The sequence below is a fragment of the Pinus tabuliformis genome, chromosome 2_2, assembly GCF_031772625.1.
Source record: "Pinus tabuliformis cultivar Carrire ecotype Pingquan chromosome 2_2, CPIR1, whole genome shotgun sequence".
Taxonomy (NCBI): Eukaryota; Viridiplantae; Streptophyta; class Pinopsida; order Pinales; family Pinaceae; genus Pinus; species Pinus tabuliformis.
In genome coordinates this window covers 373,962,882-373,975,879 of record NC_142300.1, presented here as the reverse complement: position 1 = coordinate 373,975,879, position 12,998 = coordinate 373,962,882, and the positions used below count along the sequence as shown (strand labels likewise).

At 41.4% G+C, this 12,998-nt stretch overlaps 1 pseudogene; it reads right to left on the bottom strand.

Moving 5' to 3' along the window:
* Window positions 1-1,179: 1,179 nt before the first annotated feature.
* Window positions 1,180-12,998, bottom strand: part of LOC149192798 (uncharacterized) — a 51,946-nt pseudogene continuing 40,127 nt past the window's right edge.

Here is a 12,998-nt window from a genome sequence, read left to right as displayed (position 1 = left end):
CAAGGCCTTTATTTCCCTTGTCTTCTCAGCTACATCCATCTTTGATTTGTCATATTTTACCTCGATTTTGGCCAGCTTTTCTTTGGCCTCTTTTAATTCTGCCATTTGCAGTTCTAGAGCCTTTATTTCTTTCATCATATCCTCCATACTCAGGCTGGCTTCTTGTTCTGCTGCTGCTGTAGTTGTTGCTGTAACTGTTGCTGAAGTTGAGGCTAGAGCTGAGGTACCTACTGTTGATGTTAGATCAGTAGGAGGGACGCTGACTGTAGGAGGAGCAGTTCCAAGAGTTAGAATTGTTTGAGCTGGCTGAGAGGCCAACTCTCCCGGTTTTTCTTGCAGTGATGCCTCCAAGGCTTTCTCTGTTTCTATCAGTCTTTCATGCATCATCATAAGAAAACTTACTACATCCTCTTCTTATTTCTATTGTGCTACCTCTGTGGTTTGAGGATGTATTGTGGATGGTAGCCTGAGTTGTTTTCTGAGGGCTGCTATGTCTTCTTCTTTCTTCTTAATTAAAGCTTGTACGCCCTTGGGATCATTGGGATCATGTCCCAGCTCCATAATGATCTCCTCCAACGATTTGATTCTATTGTCCTTGGCTTGTGATGAAGCTTTCTCCAATTCCAATTGGGTAGAAGTGTTGTGAAGTGAATTTTGTAATCTGTGGGCCAATATTTCCTTATCTGCGAGGGTGGAGTACACCATTTCTCTAGTTTGTTTGTGTAACTCAATCTGATCCATTGGGTGGACATCTTTAGCAAGGACTTCTAGATTGGTTCTGATATAATCAGCAGCTGACTGGGGCTACTGTACTGTAGGCGTGAAATGATTGAGGGTCATTTTCCCTTCTTGGATATCATAGGCTGCCATTAGCCTCTGTTGATTGGTGGGAGCCATTCTTAGTAATTGGTTATATAGTTGGAACCTTACCGGCTCATTTCAGGCCTTGATTTTAGTGAATGCCCTCTTTATGTCAGAGCCTTGCTTGCTCTGCTTCTTGGTGGAGGTAACCTCCACACCTTGTTGTCTCTCTTGCTCCTACTAAAAGGAGCTAGCTGATGTTTCCATAGTTGGAGGAATCTACTGTTCGGTTGTTTCCTCACCCCTTTGATTGCCTACTGTCTCCTCTATAAATTCTTCCTTGGAGTAGGGGTTTAGTATTTTTCTTTTCTCTCCTTGCTATTCTGTGGATGCCCTTGTGGGTGTCTCTTCCTTCCTGTCCCTTTTCTTGGCTCTTTCTTCATTGAGAGGAGTTTGTAAGACAGGGATTTTAGGTGCTTTTGCCTGTGTTGAAGGGACTTGCCCTTGATTTTGTTCTTTTGCTGTGTCTGGCCGGTCTGCCATTATCTCCTGTTGCTCTGAATGCTGCACTGCTTTGCCTTTAGATGTCGTTGCAGGTGGATCACTTTCTTGGGCGGGTTGCTGGGAAGTTGTGGCAGATGATGTGCCCGCTCCAAGGTGTCGAGGCAATGTGAAAAACACCTATCCAACAGAGTCTAGGTCAAGTGTCTTTTCAAACTGTTTCATTTCTTTTTCTAATCTCTCTTCTTCAGTAAGTTCCTCAACTAGTGTGCCTTCTATCCACTCCTGTTGATTAGCATATTGTTCAATTTGAGGGACACTATAGTGCACATATCCTGTAAGCTTGTGTTTGACTCTCCTAAAGCTTATGAAATGTTTAGGGTCATATGGTACCCAAATAAAACTTTGTTTCAACTTAAGTTTGTCTCTCAGAAAAGTGTCAGCCTCCTTCCATGCTTGATAAAAGGGCCCAGTTGGTGCCTTATCTTGAGCTGTGCCTTTTTCCTAGCATTATAGAAATGAGTCAAATCTGAATTTTGTTGGTAGTGGGAAAAGAGTCTCATAGGGACATACTTTGGCAGCTTGTAGGGAGCTAATTGACAGCCATAGATCCTGATCACTGTATGGTTTTGGTAAAAATACCAATCACCAATGTTGTATTCCTTTGAGAGGTGTAAGATTTTCTGCATTTCAGCAGAGAGCCTGGCAGGAGGAGTTATTGACAACAAACAGGTGGCTATTACAGACCTTCGCTCCCCCTTAGCATCCAATTTTTTGAGGGGAACTGGGAAACTATCAGGTTGATAGTACAACATCAAATGGTATATGTATGCAGTGTATTTGAACACTCTCTCTCTTTCTAAATTCATGAACTACTCATGCATTTTGTTAGCTATGAAGGTTAGTCATACTTGACAGCAGGGGGCTGTCCTGGAGCAAACATGTCATCAAAGCAAAGACAGTGTTCTGAATCCCAGGATGTAGGAAATCATGTCTATGAGCGTTTTGCCAGCCTCCCAGGCATGGTGATCTGGAGTAGCAATCTGTGGCATAAACACTTGGCAATTCGGTCAATTTCTACAGAGGACAACGTGGAGGCTTGGTCCAACCATGGTGAGTGGGACCACCTGAGCTGGCTCGAAGTGTAGCATCTCATTTATAGACTGAGGGGTGATATAAAAGAGGACATTTCCAGAAGGGTCCATCACTGCCCTTTGAGAAGGCTCATAATTAGCACAACATTGAAGGATGAGGTCAGGAAAGACATTGACTGAAGGCAGGTACTATATAGGCATATTAGACTCCTAGATTCTAAGCATGTCAGTTTTTTTCCTGTGATTATTCTTATTTCACAAAAAGCTTGTAGGTGAGGCTTATCTCCCTCCATGTCATCAATTTGGAAATCCCTATCAGTAAGAGGCAACCACTCTAACTCCCTATGAGGGGCATTCAAGGGTGCAATGTTTAGGGCCACTGGAGCCTCCATGATTCACTGTGTTTATAGTTGGATTTTGAGTCTGTGTCTCAACAGGAAACAGAGTAGTGACAATGGGTTTTTAGCAAGAATTTTGTAGTTTGAGCTCTGTGTGAAGGTGGCCTTACTGAGTGGAACTCAAAGGGAATACAGAGTCTGCAGGGTTTTTTAACGAGGAAGCTAGAAAACTATGGAAAAAGCACGGATTTTACAGGTGTTTTCAGTGGTTTTGCAGGCGGACACGAGCTCGAGCTTAAGTTCAATGGACAATTTATCAGAGGGCCACAGAATTTGCAGATTTTGCCCGAAAATACAGTTACACAGTGAGGTAGAGAATAAGAGCTTGCGGACAATAGTGTCTTTGAGTTGAATTTAGCTCTCTCGGTGATCTTTAACAGAGAAATTATGAAAAAACAGGGTTTATGGGCGATTCATGGGTAAATACCTGTTTTTACGAGACTTTGCTGCGGAATGCAGTTGCAGAGTGAGCTGGGGGAGTTAGGTTTGCAGTATGAACGCGCCTGGGTGGCAGACTGGGACGTTAATGGTGAATTCAACGTAATTCTCATGCATGGTCTCCACTATTGGTCACATAAAACATAAACAAAAAACATCACTTTCGTGACTTTTAATGAAAATTTGGGTTTTTTCGGACTTTTTGGCACTTTTTGTGCTGACGTCAGCATGACGTAACCTTGTCGCGTAGCGGGTATGGAGGGTGACATGGCAGCTGATGTGGACGGGTGATGGGGCAGACACGGTGGACGGAATAGTGGTGGGGGCGCTGACACAGACGCAGACATGGGGATGACGTGCGCGGCGGGGAGAATAGGTGGTAAATGGTTTCCATCGAACCGCTTTTGGTACGGGGGTAGTTTCTATCAGAGTGGGCCCGATGCAGTATGAATGGGACACACGTCCCCATGTACGATGGCAAAACCGCTTTCCATCGAGAGCTAACATACGTGCACCGAGGCGGCTCCAATATTAATGCAGGCCGTTGGATCTGGCGGGTGCGATCCAATGGTTGACGGGAGGCACAGGTGCTGGTACGATATGGCATGGGGACCTGCCCACATATTTAATATTTTATAATGTTTGTGTGGGGGGTTATGAACTTTGGGTTAGAAGTTTAAATGAATGCGGTTGTTTGATTAATCAAATATTAACCAAATTTCGATGTTTTTTGTGTAGCGACTATGGTTATTCGTTCAACCGGAGGTCAACGAATCCCAGGGTGCCAAATGGCAGGTTTTTATTGGTCCCAGGTGGACCAATGACTCCCGAAGGGAACTTTATAGCCATATTAGGCCGGGGCGGGGTATTTACAATATGTTTTGGGTTTTTGTGGATTTTCATACATAATAAGGGGAGGGGAAATATAGGGGATCTATATAGTAAAGTTAGTATATTAATATGAGCATGAGGGAGAAACGCTAGGTGTATGAGCTAAATCACCTAGGTTTTAGGGCGTTTAGGATAAACAAAACTTTACACAAGAAATGTAGCTTTTATCTCTTAAGCAAACTTGAAGTTTCACTTAAGCTATGATGGAAATGGAATGAAGTTAAGAGTTTGCAATATCTTTAAGGGATGTTAGTGAACATTTGTTGTGAGGGAGGAGAAGGGAAGTTAGACATGCAACATCTGATTTGTCATCATACCTTTTCCATGGCATTAGAGATATCCATGAAGTTGACCATATTGAAAGAGATGACAATGCTGATAGTCTTGTTTCTGCAACTTCAATCTACTTACCCATTCTACAATTCCTACCATTTTTTCTTCCTTTTGATTGGGTGCACTTGAACTTGCAAACCCTAATTTAACTCTTTTATTTTGACTGCCCTCCTATCTAGGTCTACCCTTATTATCTCCAAGGGCTCAGATTAAGCAGTTGAGATCCTTTGCTTCTCTACTTAGCTAGTGATCTGCCAAGCTTGAACTGTATGGACAGACCTTCATTCTCTATTCTATAGCAGGAAATTTAAATATGGAATGGCCTAGATTGAACTATTGGGCCATCCATTAACTGTGATGAAACAGTGTTTGCACTTTGTGAACTTGCTTTGCACAAAATAAGATAGTAGTGGCATTTTGATTGGCCACTTTCTTGGTCTTTCTTTGGGGTTCATTTTCTTTTCTTTTGTCGACCAATTCATTCTCCTTGCCCTTTGATTTTTCTTTTAGGGCATACCCTCTTTACATTTTTTAATTTTCTCTATTTATATACAAAATATGGAACCTTTGCAGCATGGAAAGGATGATCATATTTGGCACTTCCATATTCAATCATGAGAAATAAAACCTATTGGTATAGGAACCTAAGAGATATCACGCCCGACAGTAAGATCGGATGTAACGAGGGATTAAGCTGCAATTTAGAAAAAATTGAGGTCTCCTTTGATCGCCAAGGTGGCGGATGACTCACCCCATGACGTAACTAAAGAAGCGAACCGACGAACTAAGCTGGCGCAGTTCGCAGGACGACAAGTGGCCACTCCCTATGAGTTTGTTGATGACAAGGAGACATGGAACTCCAAGCGAAGCTATAGCAGGTGATCCGACAGAGTTGGGAGAGGAATCGAACAACCATGAGCTCAAGTGGCTTTAAAGCCATGCACAAACCAGTAGAAGGGACACACATGGAAAAATAGAGAAAACAGACAGAGAGAGCAAAAAGCAGTAAGAAGACAGAGGGACGAGCTGACAGAAGATAGCGTCGAGCACCAGAGGGCTTGAAAAATTCGAACCATCCCTGAAGGGGATCTTTCAGGACTGAGCACCAGATTGGGCTCCTTCCATTGTAGACCCGAGAGGTCAAAAAGCTGGTAAGGGCAAGAGTATGTGCACTCTAGTGGCTTGGGGAATCCAAGAACCACCCTGCCAAGCTATCTTGTGACAGGAGACTCTTATTGAGCTCCTTCTTTGTAATTCTCTGCTTTAAGACACAAATAATGAAGGCCACCACTAAAAGCTAGATCAGAGATGTAACCCTGGAGGATAGGGTGAACTCCTTATTAATTTCTTGTGTTCTTATATTTGCTTACTGTGTTTCTTTGTTGTCTTCCATTTCAAGTGTCTATGTATTTGCAATCTAATCGATCCGTTGCTTAAATAACCTAAACACACACACCAACACATGAGTCTGTAATACCTCCATTTAATAATTCTTAACTGAGATCACTCATAGGGTGATTAACAGATCAAGTGGTATCAGAGCTTTAGGCTATAAGGTTAGACAAGCTTGTGATGATTTAGCTATTGAATGCTCACTAGATCAAAGCTCAAATTAGGAGAACCAGAGTTGGTCGAAACTAATCCTGAAATTGGGAGAGTCTATTCTCAGAAGAAAATGTTAGAGGAAGGTTCTGTGGGACCAAACCCTCAATTCATAGAGAGTTTCCTAGCTATAAAGTCTATGATAGAAGAAATGTATAGGGACTTTAGAAAGCATAAGGATGAGGATTCATCAGGTTCTAAACAAGATAACGAAGAAGATGAATCTCATTCCCATGACCACTCAAAAGGAAAAGGGAAAGAGGAAAACTTTCTCACACCTCCTAATAGCCTTGTCCATAATAAGAAAGCATCTTTGATCAAGCTAGATGTTAAATTTGGCTTGCATATATATGATGGAGAGCTAAATGCTGAAAAGTTGGACAATTGTAATAGACAAATTGATGTGTATTGCAGAGTGCAGAACATCGACTTGGACAAGAGTAAAATTTAGCTGGCAAGCCTACGCCTAGGAGGCACTGCCTTGGTTTGGTGGGAAGGCAGAACCTAAGCTGACATGAAAATACATGGTAAGACTATCTCTGTCTAGAGTGAATTTGTTTTTGCCATCAAGAAGCAATTCTATCCATTGGCCTACATGCAAAAAGCCATGATGAGTTGGCAAACTCTTCAGTAGTTGAAAGGGAAAAGTGTGCAAGGGTACACTCAAGAATTTAGAAAGAGAGCATTGATTCTAGGGATCTCATTAGACTCACCAGAGACTCTTTTGAAGTACATTGGTGGTCTACACAGCTACATGAGGCATACCATCCTCATGTTTAATCCCGCTAGTATAGATGAGGTATATGTACAAGCTACTCATCTAGAGGCTAGAGGAAAGAATGGAAATCCAGAAGTTGGGGGACCATCCCAACCCACTGCAAGCAAGAGCAAGGATAAAAGAAAATAGAAGTGGAAAGCAAGGAAGGCTAACACTGCATAGAAGAGCAAAGCTTCATGGACTCACTATAGAAAGGATGGGCATGATGATGAGCACTATTGGACTCTGCATCTAGAGCTGAGACCTAAGAAGTCCGAGGGCAAGAAGAAGAAGACTGTTGCAGCTATCTAGAAAGATTTGGGGTTAGACTCGGGAGATGAAACAACCATTGCGGCCATAGGTATAAAAGGTAAGAATTCTGAAGCATCTACTAGTAATTCTGCTCAATCTATTATTGATGAAGAACATGAGAGAAAAAGACATGAGCTTTTCCATATTCAAGTTGTTTCCAAACATCAAAAGATTTATACTTTGTTTGATAGTGGCTGACAAGTAAATTTGATTTCTGAAGCAATTGTAAAGAAATTGGGATTAGCAACTACACCTCACAAGAAACCATACCCATTAGGATGGTTGAATGATAAAGCACAACTACAACTGACTAGACAGTGCAAACTTAAGTTTTCTTTTGGGTCAACATTTGTAGATGAGGTTGAGTTAGACATAATTCCTTTGGATATATGTGGAATTGTTTTAGGGAGTCCTTATTGTATGATAGAAAGGCTATTTTCTATAGAGCTGAGAACAAGTATCTACTTGTTAAAGATGGAATTGAATACTTTGTAAGAGCTCATAAGCTCAAGAATAATTATACTCTCATAAACTCAGGGCAGATGAAAAGAATGATAAATTCATGCAAACAATTCTTACTAATGGTTGTAAAGGAGAAGAAACCTGATAAAACAAATATATTTTTAGGGCTGTAATGCTAAGCAACAAGCTAATATAGAAAAGATTATTTCAGAGTATGATGTCCTATTCCAAGAACCTAAAGGTATGCCACCCAAGAAGGAAATAGTACATGATATTATTTTGCAGCAAGATGTTCCATTGCCTAACATTGGAATGTACAACTTGTCTGCTTTAGAGAATGCTGAAATCAAGAAGCAGGTGCAGGATTTGCTCAAGAAGGGGTTCATCAGGCCTAGCACATCACCATGTGGGTCACCAATCGTTTTGGTGAGAAAGAAAGATGGCTTGTGGAGAATGTGCATTGACTACCGAGCGCTGAATAAGATAACAATAAAAAATCGTTATCCCCTTCCTCGCACAGATGATCTTTTAGATTAATTGAAGGAAGCTATTTATTTCACCAAGCTGGACTTGCACAGTGGATACCATCAGGTCATAGTTGCAGAGCAAGATGCATGGAAGACTGCTTTCAAAACAAAGCAGAGATTGTATGAGTGGTTTATTATGCCTTTTGGCTTGACCAATTCCCCTGCTACTTTCATGAGATTAATGAATGATGTACTCAGGTCTTTTCTTGATGATTTTGTTATTTTGTATCTGGATGACATTCCGATTTTTAGTAAAACATTGGAGGAACACTTAAAGCATGTTAAGCAGACATTAGATGTTTTGAAAAGAGAAAAACTTTATGTTAAACTCTCCAAATGTGAATTTGGCAAAACATCTCTAAATTATTTGGGTCATATAGTAGGGGGTGGTGAATTGAAAATAGATCCCTCTAAAGTGGCAGTCATTGTAAACTGGCCTAAACCCAAGTCTGCTACAGAAGTGAGAAGCTTCTTAGGAGCAACACAATATTGGAGGAAGTTCATCTCTAACTTTTCCTCAATTGCAGCTCCCTTACATGCTTTGACAGGATTGAACAAGGTGTTTCAGTGGGGAGGCAAACATCAAAAAGCCTTCGACACCTTGCAAGAAAATATTAGTACAACACTTGTACTAGCACTACCTTATCTACAAAGACCATTTGAGATCCAAATGGATGCTAGTGACTATGCCATGGGAGTAGTGTTGACACAGCATGGTAAACCCATATGTTATCATTCTGAGACTTTTAATCCTGCAGTAGTTAACTATTCTACATATGATAAAGAATTGTATGCATTAGTTTAGAGTGTGAAAAAGTGGAAACATTACTTAATGGGCAAAGAGACAATAATACATACTGATCATCAACCACTAAAAAAAATACACTCCAAAACTAAGTTGTAGCAATCAAAACATTACAAGTGGATGGGTTTTCTACAACAATTTCATTTAGTCATTAGATATGAAAAGGTCATACATAACAAAGTTGCAGACATGTTATCTAGACCCATTATAAATGCATCTACTATACTTAAGCATAATTCTGTACTACATGAAAGTTACATTGAACAATATGCTCAAGATATAGACTTTAGAGATGTATATGCAACTTTGAGTCAAGGCAAAAGGGTAGAAGAATTGGATTATTATGTGAAGGACCGACTCTTATATCATTGTGGGAAACTCTACATTCCACAAATAGAGAGGGTAAAGATAATCAGAGAGGCACACACTTCTCTGATATCAGGTCATTTTGGGGTAAGTAAAACAGTTGCACAACTGCAAAGATTTTGTTATTGGCCAAAAATGAATGAGACAGTTTCTAGATATGTGAGAGGGTCTACTATGTGTGCCAAAAGCAAGCCAGCAATAGAAAGCTAGGCCTGTACACTCCATTACCAGTTCCTTCTCACCCTTGGGAAAGTGTTTCCATGGGTTTTGTTGGGGGACTGCCTAAGTCTAGAAAAGGTCATGATTATCTGTATGTGGTTGTGGATAGGTTCAACAAAATGTGCATTTTGATACCTTTTAATATGCATATTACAGCTGAACAAACTGCAAAACTATTCTTTGAACATGTATGGGTTCATTTTGGGTTACCCACTTCTACTGTATCTGATCGAGACACCAAATTTGTGGGGAAGTTTTGGTCAAGTCTGTGGGAGCTGATGGACACCTAATTGAAGAAAAGCACAACTTTTCATCCATAAACTAATGGTTAGACAGAAGTAGTTAACAGAAGAGTGATCTAGCTACTAAGAGGATATTGCAAAAAACATCCTAAGCTTTGGGATGAAAAATTGTGTTATGTGTAGCATGCTTACAATAGAGCAAAACATTATTCTACACAGAGATCTCCTTTTGAAACCTGTTATGGTTTCACACTAAGGTCTCCTTTGGATTTTGTCTTTGGTAAAGATACCACCGTTGATGGACACAGTGATGTGGACAAGGAAACTAGGTTCATTAAACAGATCCAGAAGATCCACCAGGCAGTACAGGAACAACTGGAAAAGAGCCAAGCCAAATACAAGGCAAGGCATGACAAGCATCGGGTGGAGCATAGTTTCCAAGTTGGTGACCAGGTCTGGCTGTATATCAGCAAAGAGATGATGCAAGGTGAAGGTAAAAAGCTAAAGCCTATTAGGTATGGACCCATTAAGATACTTGAGAAGATCGATGAAAATGATTTTTGCCTTGATCTACCAGCTTACATGCACATCTACTCAGTTGTAAATGCAGATTGCTTGAGATTGTTTGAACCTTCAATGATTGAGGATCCTGAAGAGCAAAGTCAATTGCCTTCTATTGATGACCTGCTACCTGAATATCTGAATGAATTGCAGGAAGACACAGTCTTGGACAGGAAGGTGAGGACAACGCACAGAGGAGATGTTGAGTACCTCAGAATTGGACTCAAAGGTTCGAAGCCGAGCAGTGCAAAGTGGATTGAGATTGGGCAAGTGAGACAGTAGTACCCTCACTTAGTCGATGCTTGAAAAACCAACTTTTGGTGGTCCAAAAGCTTTTCAGTGGGAAGGTTGTGATCTGAATTGGATCCATAAAGAATAATCAAAAGAACCATGGCTGTACCAGGTCAGGACAGACTTCAAAGAATTGAGAGCAGTGATCAAAAACACCTCTAAAATAGTGGCAGTTGGCAGCCAGCGTGGAACGATGAGTACCTTAGTCAAAGCGTGCTGACCGAGGCCCATGGAGACTGTGCAAGAGGCAAAACTAGCCCCTAGGAAGCCTGGATTGGGAAACAGAGGGAGTTTTTGATGCACAATTAGTGCTTATCGCGCATCGCTGGGAAAAAACCCTTAAAAAGGAGGGGCCTCGAGCGCTTGGTGGCATGGGAGCCGGGAGAATTATGGGGAAAAAGGCTAAAGGCTAAGGCAGGACCTACGCTCCAAAAACCACCGGTATTCATCAGGGGCATCCTTGGGCGGTAAGCAGATTTGGTGAAAACAAAGTGATTCCACTCAACGCCTGATACATGGTAAGCGGAGGAGAGAGAAAATTGCTGCTCATCGCGTGCTAATGGTTGAGCAAGTCAACCGCGAGAAATGAGCTGATGGCATTGGATCTGACGGATCTAGATCTAACGATTGATATCGCACTCAATGGTAAGATCGGATGTAACGAGGGATTAAGCCGTGATTTAGAAGAATTTGAGGTCCACTTTGACCGCTAAGGTGGCAGATGACTCACCCCATGATGTAACTGAAGAACTAAACCAATGAAGTAAGCTGGTACAATTCGTAGGAGGAGAAGTGGCCACTCCCTGTGAGTCTGATGATGACACCGAGACATGGAACTCCAAGTGAAGCTATAGCAGGCGATCCGACAGAGTTGGGAGAGGAATCGAACAACCATGAGCTCGAGTGGCTTTAAAGCCATGCACAGACCAACAGAAGGGACACACACGAAAGAATAGAGAAAATAGATAGAGAGAGCAAAAAGCAATAAGAAGACAGAGGGCCGAGTTGACTGAAGACAGTGTCGAGCACTAGAGGGCTTTAGAAATTCGAGCCATCCCTGAAGGAAATCTGTTAGGGCCGAGCACCACATTCGGCTCCTTTCGTTGTAGACCCGAGAGGTCAAAAAGCTGGTAAGGCCAAGAGTCTGTGCACTCTAGCGGCTTGGGGAATCCAAGAACCACTCTACCAAGCTATCTTGTGATAGGAGACTCTTATTGAGCTCCTTCCTTGTAATTCTCTGCTTTAAAACACAAATAAAGAAGGCCACCACTGAAAGCTGGACCGGAGATGTAGCCCTGGAGGATAGGGTGAACTCCTTATTAATTTCTTGTGTTCTTATATTTGCTTACTATGTTTCTCTACTGTCTTCCATTTCAGGTGTCTATGTATTTGCAATATGATCGTTCTGTTGCTTAAATAAACTAGACACACACACCAACACATGAGTTTGTAATACCTCCATTTAATAATTCTTAACTGAGATCACTCATAGGGTGATTAACAGATCATATGATCGCCTGCAAAATACAACAATTGTTAAGAAAAAAACAAGTTGATAGGGAGGTGATAAATGGATTCAGGGAACAAGAAAGTCAGTGGACGGAGTCCTGATAGTGTTTGGATAGTAATTGGGGGTCAAAATAGGTTGCAGAGGCTTAGGGTGGTGCAAGAAGGGTTATACATTTTTTACTATGTAAACGGGCGAAAAGAGCGAAAGTGAGGGTTTTGGTGTTTAAATGGGAAAATTTTAAAATTTGGCATGGGAGGGTTAAGTGAATAGTGGATGGTTTTATCATACGCAGGTACGGGTTTCGTAGGCTCATCACACTGCTTTTGGCCGTGGGGTGGTTTTTCTTCAAGGGCACACGAGTTAACGTGGGACTGCCATGTAACCACAAGGGGCTCAAGCAAAACCACAAATATCATGTGCTCTTGGGCAGGTAAAGCTAGGAGATCGGGAGCGTGCGATATTGTTGTGGGTCATTGGATCTGGAAGCAGATAATCTGATAGCTATCGCATTGTCGAGATGCATGGATGGAACAGGTGTTGAGATTAGCGGGGCTTAGGGAATAATTACAAAAAATTTGTAATTATTTTAGTGAATAAGCAAGGTTCAATAAAACTTAGGTTAAAAGTGGTTTTATGGGTATGGCAGAGTTAACTTTATAAATCAGAGGAGGGAATAAAGACTTAGGACAAGGGGGGTTTTATGGGTTTTAGGAAAATTACAAGGGGAAAGTGGTTTTTTCCAAGGGGAAAGGGTTTCACACTAGGAAAAAGGGGTTTTTGGGTAGAAATTACCTTTGGAGAGTAGTTTGCTAGGGAAATGTGTGAAACCAAGGGGCAATGGTAAAAAAGAAGGGACAAGGGTATTTTCTTAAGAAATGATGGGATAAT